Source organism: Melospiza melodia, chromosome 1, assembly GCF_035770615.1.
Source record: "Melospiza melodia melodia isolate bMelMel2 chromosome 1, bMelMel2.pri, whole genome shotgun sequence".
Lineage (NCBI taxonomy): Eukaryota > Metazoa > Chordata > Aves > Passeriformes > Passerellidae > Melospiza > Melospiza melodia.
The window spans coordinates 149,146,087-149,154,073 of record NC_086194.1 but is presented as its reverse complement, the minus strand read 5'-3'; positions in this window follow the sequence as shown (position 1 = coordinate 149,154,073).

The following is a 7,987-nucleotide window of genomic DNA, read 5'->3' as shown; positions in this document are numbered from 1 at the left end:
TAATGTTTGTAACATTTAAAATGTGTTATTACCAGAGAAGAAAAAAAAAAAAAACACAAAACCCTGCAGTATTTAAAACTTCCTGGGTTTTTTTAGAGTAAAAACCCCAACAATTCAGTGATGGAGCACTAACAAGCTGAAGTATCACACAATTTTCTTTGACAACTCTTCAGCTGATTTACAGAGAACTGTAGCTCCTTTTTCCTTACAGGATACAGAATATATTTGGTTTAAACAGTCAAATCCAGTTGCAATTCAGAAGCAAAACAGAAAAAAATGTAATATGAAAAGTTGAACTTCTTTAATAAGAATAAGTTTAGCATTCTGAAATTGCAGTAGCTGAAGAGAATGAAAATCCTGTTCTGCTGTGGAGTTTGACCACCCAGTCTCAACATGCTGTTTCAGAAGGCTGCACATCAAAGGACAGATTCTGCATCCTTCCCTTCACACTGGCCACTTGTTGGATCAGTCTTTGAAGGCATCTGGCTGCTCTCTGCCTGCGTTCACTGGTAAAGCTCGCTGCCAGTATTAACCAGTGGTATTTGCAGTAATTGAGATGGCTGGCACCAAAGGTATTTCAGAGTCCCATGAGTATAGATGTTATTTCCTGCAAGTTTCTTTTTTTTTTTTTTTTGCACTTATTCTTTCATTCCTTTACACTTATCATACTTGTATTTTTTTAATGGACTGGAGTTTAATGAAAGCAACTTATACAATGCATTCATTAGCTTTCTGCTTTGTATACCTAGAAGTGGAGCTCAGAATGTATTTCTGATTTATGTCTATGAAATCCACTTCTATTTATTAACTGGCTTTTAGTTCCTATTAAAAAGCACTTAAGATTAAAAGTATAATCTTAAAATTATTTAAAAAATATAATTTAAATTATAATTAAAAACAAGCCAGGACATTTATATCTGAGCTCTTTGTTAATGTTTATTCCCTGCATTTCAAACTTTGATCACTGAAACAAAATATGAAATAAAAGTTTGCTTTCTTTCAAGTTTTTTTAGTTGAAATAAAGTAATGGCCAATGAGCTATTTAAACAAATTACCTTCATTAAACGGGTCAGAGCTGGTTTCTTAGCACAGACAGGAGCTGGAGAGGAGAGTAGTTCCTGCTGTTTGGAAGAAAGCACTTTTTGTGGAAGGGCAATGCTAAACAGGCACTCAGTACTGGGTGGAGGTGATGTGGAGGGACGCTGACTTCCCTCCCAGAGAGCACTCTCATGTACAGCAGGATAGTCATGAGAGAACATCAGGTATTTTAAGGAGAAAGGTATTTTAGGACTCATTTTTGCCATACATGGTGAAGAGAAACAGCAAGATGTTTTGTTGCCATTGAGTAGGTTTGTCAGAGAGGTGAGGGGGGGATGATTAGACAGGGCTATCAAAGGATTAACGGGGAAAAGGATGTTCCATGTTGGTTGTGTATGAAGGACTAAGAAGAGAATGTGTGTCCCAGTTATCTTCCTGATGTTCTACCTTACCACATGGAACTGGATCACAAGAAATTAATAGTCAATTATTTATCAGTTGAAGGCTTAAGCTCTCTGGGAAGCATTCCCTCCAGACCCAAATCCAGTAGCAGGTATCTATCTGGAATGCAGGTAAGTCTTGAATGACTGAAGATGGAGGCTTTGATGAAGGTGAAGCAGTTGAGCACTGGGTTTGATTCACTGGTGTTGCCCACTGGACACAGTCCTGTCTGGGACTTGCTCTCCTCCTGCCAGATTCCTACAGGCATGGCTGTGATCCAGACTTCCAAGTAAAGTGGATGCACTGCAGGGATAAATAATCTAGACACATGAATCTGTGAAATGTGGAGATGTGGCACTGACAGGTGTGATGTGCCAGTGGGTGGATGAGATGCAAATGTGTTGGGCTGGCTGAAGTCAAGGCTCACCATGCAAGTTAATTTATTTTTCCTAAAACTTTTCCTAAAATTTTTCTCCAAATTTTAGTAGGCAAGATTATCCTGAGGAAAACTTAAAGATGCTGACAGCTGTGATGAGGTTCTCTATGGAGAGAAATGGACAGTCACCAAACCTGCAGGAAAAGCCAAGAAAGCACACATGCATGCATACACACACGCACACACACACACACAGACAAAAGAAAAAAAAGAAGGAGGAATTTGCCTTTTAAATTAATATTACTTCAACAGCATTTTTAGGGCACACATCCTGAAAGCTACTCTACTTGACAATGGGAAATGATGGACTCATAAATAAGATCTGTAATCAACCAAGAGGTACTGTAATTACAGCAAAGTTACAAGGATAGAAGCAAGGTAACAGCACTAAGTTATGCCTCACAAAAGCATAGTTAGATGTGCACCTGCTGTAAAAATATAACTTAAAGAAGGGCTCAAAACCACATTTTTCTTCACAGGAACCTGGCGGGTCTTTTGCTGTTCTGGCCAAACACAATTTCATCTCCACATGAGCCAGGGATTCAGGTGCTTGATCCTTTCCAGTGCCACTGTATCAGTCTCTTGTTGATGCAAGTCAACTATGATTCCTATATTAGCACATAAAACAACTTAAATACAAGAGTTTACCTGTTTCAGTATCCTCAGGGCTGAAGGATGACCTCACTGAGCCACTTGTGGTGAACCTCACTGTGCCTGACCCAGCAGCCCCTGTCCATGTATTGCCCTTTCAGTGACAGTGGGTCATGAGTGAGCACATGCTGGAGGTGGTGCCCAGAAGCTCCACAGCCCTGCCTGCCTCAAGCCATGGCACTTTTACACTGAGGTCAGTGTGGGCATGGGGAGCCAGGTGACAGGAATGCCACAGGCTTCAAGATCCACCACTACATCCAAGAAGCAGAGCTGCAGTGATCACGTGTGCTCCCCTCTGTCATTGTTGTCTGGCTCTGCTCATCTGTCTCTCTTCTGAGTTTTGTGCAAATGGGCCAAATTTTGTTTGTTTCTTTGACCAAATCTTTCATGTACTTCTGTGCATTTTGTGTGTGCCTGTTATGGTGGCTGTAGACCTCTGGTTTCTGTAAGCCACCTTGAAGGGCTGCAGAGCCCTGCCTCAGCCCTGCTCATAGCTTGCTTATCCTGAGGAACTTCTTTTCAAAGGTTTTACTGGACACAAATAAAATAAAACCTTCAAAGTTAAAGTCTATTCCTTTAATTTCAGGATTATCACTAATTCGAGCTACTACCTTCCAAAACTGGAAGAACAAACTTCTGGCAGTGCATTTGATGAATGGTGTAGAAAAATGCAGATTGTGCCCTTCATTTGAAGAAGCCTTCTTGTCTGAATGGAGCACTGTATTTCACATCCTAATAACCATTTATTAGCACAGGATTGAAGGAAAGTTAGCTTTTCAGTTCTGTGTAAGCCTTTCTATTCATTGAGGTTTCATGAGGTAGCCAAGTGATTTTTCTACCACTGGCTGATTCCCAGCCACTCTAATGAGCAAATGTTCCTCCTGAGACTCAGCTCTCCCCTTGCACGTGATGATTCACTGGACACCCAGTGAATTTAATTTTTAACTGGACTGAAATAATTTTACCATCCTACAAGTCCTTGAACAACCCAATCCAAGTGGACCTGCTTCAGCCAGATGTGCTCCTGATGTCCCTGCAGACCCAAATGTTTTCGTGACTGCAGCTGGGATTGCGCCAGCTGCTCTGGGGAGCAGCCTTGCAGAGGCACAGACCAGACCCCTTCAGGGTCTGAAATTTGCAACCAGCAGCTAATGGAAACAGTATGGGCTTTTCATCATAAAGTTTGCACTATGGAAACATCTGGATGTCCTGATTTATCCTTTATCAGTGAGGCAGACAGTTCTCCCAAATAGTTTTATTAAAGTTTATCTCTCTCTGATTGTTTGTGAATAGTGTTTAGTTTAAAATATTCAGTGCCTCCATTATTACTGTAGAAACACAGCTACAAGCAAATGCAACTATAAATCAACTGATGACTTGGACAGAAAAAACCAGATCTGCCTAGAACCCCAGCAGGCAATGGAAAGAACTGTTTCCGTAAGTTGTCACTGGTATCTGACCTATGTCCTGGTCTTGACTTGTCAGAGAGAATGTTAAATATTTCTCCCCATAGAAAACATAATTAATATGAATAACAAAAAGTGTTGATTCTCTCATGTTTTTTATTGTGTAAAAATACATTTCCTATAGTAACATTAAAACTGCCATGTGCTTATTCAGAAAAAAAGAATTAACATTTACCATCAGGATTTTTTTTCCTCACACTCAAAAAATGCTGTCCTCATGTATGTGAACACAGGAATTCTCTTCTGCAGACAAGCCTCTGAAGGGGGAGCACATGCCCCAAATATATTTTAAGATTCAAATGTTAATATGTGTACCTGCAAAGCACTGCTGGGGCTATAATGCTTTTATCATTTATGCAGAAGCTACTGGAACTTTTTTTTAAAATAGGTCTATCTGTGCTAGAAAAGTAAAAAAATAGAGGGAAAGATGTTTTGGATTTTTTAAAAAATCTTACTCATGCTATATCAATCATATATTTAAATTAAGAGGTGCTAGAAAGGACTAAGGCCACAATCCTATTGGTTTTTATGCAGTTCCAAAGGCTTCTTTGGTGGAAGCTGGAATCAATTTCTTAAATCTGTAATAAATTACATGAGAGATCTTACTTTGGTTTTCTTCCACAGCAGTACAGACAGCTCTTTGTCTCCTTGATCAGACAGGCAGCCTGCAAAGAGCCATTTGAAAAATTCAACAGTTTTCCCTGATCTCAGCCTTTTACACCAACTTACAACTCACCCTAAAATGCCAGTGTTAAAGTGAACAAGATCTAAAAGGATGAACTCCACAGTTAAAAGCACCAAAGACAGGTTGGCAAGGATGCTGAGTGTTATCATATGTTGTTATACCCAGGGTATAACAACAGAGTGATGCAGAGATCAGGCTGCCAGCCAAAATCAAAATTCCCAGATATCCTCAGAACAGGGAAATGTATGAAGCAATAAGAGTTAAAGGAAGATGAAAAGTCCAAGTCTTGGCACTTACCTTAATGGGCCTCTTTTGTCTCAGGATCCTCAGCCTTGAACTTTCTGTAATGTTTATGAACACCTAAGTCTGGTGCTCCTGGTTCCCTGCAGTTATTTCACACTGTAAAGACTGAGGACTGAATAACAACTAAATTGAATAACAAATACTGCTTGAAGTCAAACCAGTGTGCTAACAAACAGGATCCATAAACTGGAATAGTTTGGACAGGAAAGGCAGAGAGACCCAGTGACCCCATGGGCAGTCCCTTGATTTTAAATATGTTAGAGCTGAGGTGAATGGAAACACATGTGTGTATGGGGACATCCTTCTCTCCAGACTTGTGTGTCTGGATTTTTGGGATGCTGAGAGGCTGCGTGAGGGGGAAAGCAGCTCAAGCTGCAGCTGAGAGACTGCACTCCTGGCATCAGCCTCATCTATGAGCTTCTGTGGTGCAAGATGCATTGACTGTGCCACAGTGACCTTGTGTGAGCCTGCCCAGGCTGTGCAGGAGCAGACTGGCCATCTGGGAGATTTTAGTGACATCAATAACATCCTAATATGTTCTGATATGTTTGTGGGGCCATATACAAAAGATAAAGCCTATATCATATGGCAGGATGGATAAAATGAAAGAATCACTAGTTGATGTAATGTGGATCATGGTTAGAGTATGCTCAGCCAAGTCCTTGGATCATGGTCAGAGGATGCTCAGGCGAGTTTATTACCACTCCTTTGAGCTATAAGAAATAGTTAAGGCAAAGTAGATCAGTAGTTCTGATTCAATTTGAGTATCTCACCAGCATTTGGCAGTGGTTTGTGCCCTCAGAAGCATTTAAATATATCAGAAGACCACAAAACATAAGCCTAACAGATGGCAAGGCTTGCTTGGGCTGAAGAAGGCTAAGGAGGATGTTGACATTGCTGTTTTCCAGATGGAAATGCACACTGCAAGTCAAGCAAGGGCTAGGAGCTGCACAATGCTCTCACCAGAGCTCAAAGCAGATGTCCCACTGCTGTTTGCTGAGACCTTCTCTTACAGTGCTCCTCAGTTTGCTTCCTCTGGCAAAGCCATTTGGAATTTCAAGGCTTCCAAACCACACTCAAACATATGGTGAGCAAACCCAGGTGGGGAAACAATTATGAACATCCATGGAAATTTTATTCTCTAAAACCCTGAGTGATTGCCTGGGAAGGCGTGCAGTGCTGCTGCACTGTGTACTTCAGCTGCTGCACCTTGCCTGAGGAAATTAATTCTGTAGTGCAGAAGTCTGGCACCCTGTGAAGGGACACACCTTAGCAACAGCCTGTGTTGGTGCTGAGGATCCCCAGCCCGCGGTAAGGACGCTTGTGTGGACATGCAGGTGACACAGAAATCAAACATCACCGCCCTCACAGCACTGCCATCGGCCCAGAGGCAGCACCGAGCCATTGCTCAATGAAGCCTCTGCCTGTGTTTGTGGATGCTGACTGAGGCTGTCACCAAAGCAATTGTTACAATTAAGGATTTACATCATTCCATAAAATTTCCCAGCTGGTTTAGGGAACCATTGTGATTTACCAGCTGTTTTTTTGAAGTTGGCAGGATGTAATGCTGCTCTTCTTCACAAGGTAGGAGCCCTCACCTCAGCAGTGTGGCTGACGTCAGTCCCAGCTCTCAGGACAGCGTGTGACGGGGTTGGTGACAGCACTGGGACTGACCTGTGCTGCAGCTCTCACTTCACCGCTATTGTTCCACCGGCACAGACAGGGAAAGGAGAGAAGTGGCTTAAGTGAAGAGCCACATGAAGGGGTTCAGTCCACACAAAAATGTGGTTCCGTGCAGCCTGTTTGAATGACTCAACTTCTTGTAGAGAATAGCTGCAGCATTCTTTCCTGCAGGAGAAATGTGTGGTTTTGTTAAATACTTCAGAAAAAAAAGAGTTGAAGTTTATCTCCCCCTTCTGGAAACTCTACCTCTACAAATACCGCGAAGTTTGCAGTATACAGGAGCTACCTCAAACATTTGTTATTTCTATTTTGAATTCTTGAGGACATATCACATCCTTTCTTTTACAGTGCTTTCAATCCGAGAATGATGAAAAGCAATGTATGATTTGGAATTAAAGCAGTATGGGATGGTTTACACTGGGTAGCCGAAAACTTTCCCTTTGTTACTAAATTGCCAATGTTCAGTCTGGCAATACCAGGTTTTTCGAAAAAGCCCCAAATCCTTTATTGTTCAGAAGGATTTTGCGTCCTTACCTTGGGTTCTGTTACAGTGAAATCTGTGACTGATGCCCGGCCGATACTTTATCACAGTTTCTCCTCGCGGTGCATCAGCATCCCGCTGTGGCGTTAGGCGGTGTCTTGCAGACACAGCTCCTTCATCGGACAGGAGCTACCGAGCGCCGGGCAAACACCTGAAGGCGTGGAAGGGAACTGCCTGGGGCTGCGGGAGCGCGGGAGGAGAGCCGGGGGGAGACCCGGGGGGAGAACCGGGGGGAGAGCCGGGAGGGCTCCGGGAGCGCCGGGCATGGCCCCGCAGCGCTGCCGCCGCTCGGCTCGGCTCGGCTCGGCTCGGCTCTGCTCGGCTCGGCTCGGCTCGGCTCTGCTCGGCTCGGCTCGGCTCGGCTCGGCTCGGCTCGGCTCGGCTCGGCGCGGCTCGGCTCGGCTCAGTTCGGCTCGGCTCGGCTCAGTTCGGCTCGGCTCGGCTCAGTTCGGTTCGGCTCAGTTCGGCTCGGCTCGGCTCGGCTCGGCGCGGCTCGGCTCGGCTCGGCTCGGCTCGGCTCAGTTCGGCTCGGCTCGGCGCGGCTCGGCTCGGCTCAGTTCGGTTCGGCTCAGTTCGGCTCGGCTCGGCGCGGCTCGGCTCGGCTCGGCTCGGCTCAGTTCGGCTCGGCTCGGCTCGGCTCGGCTCGGCTCGGCGCGGCCCGGGGAAGGCTCGGCGGGGCCGGCCCGAGGGGCGGGAGGCCCCGGCCCCGTGCCAATGGCTGAGGGGGGTGGCTCTGCCGGGCC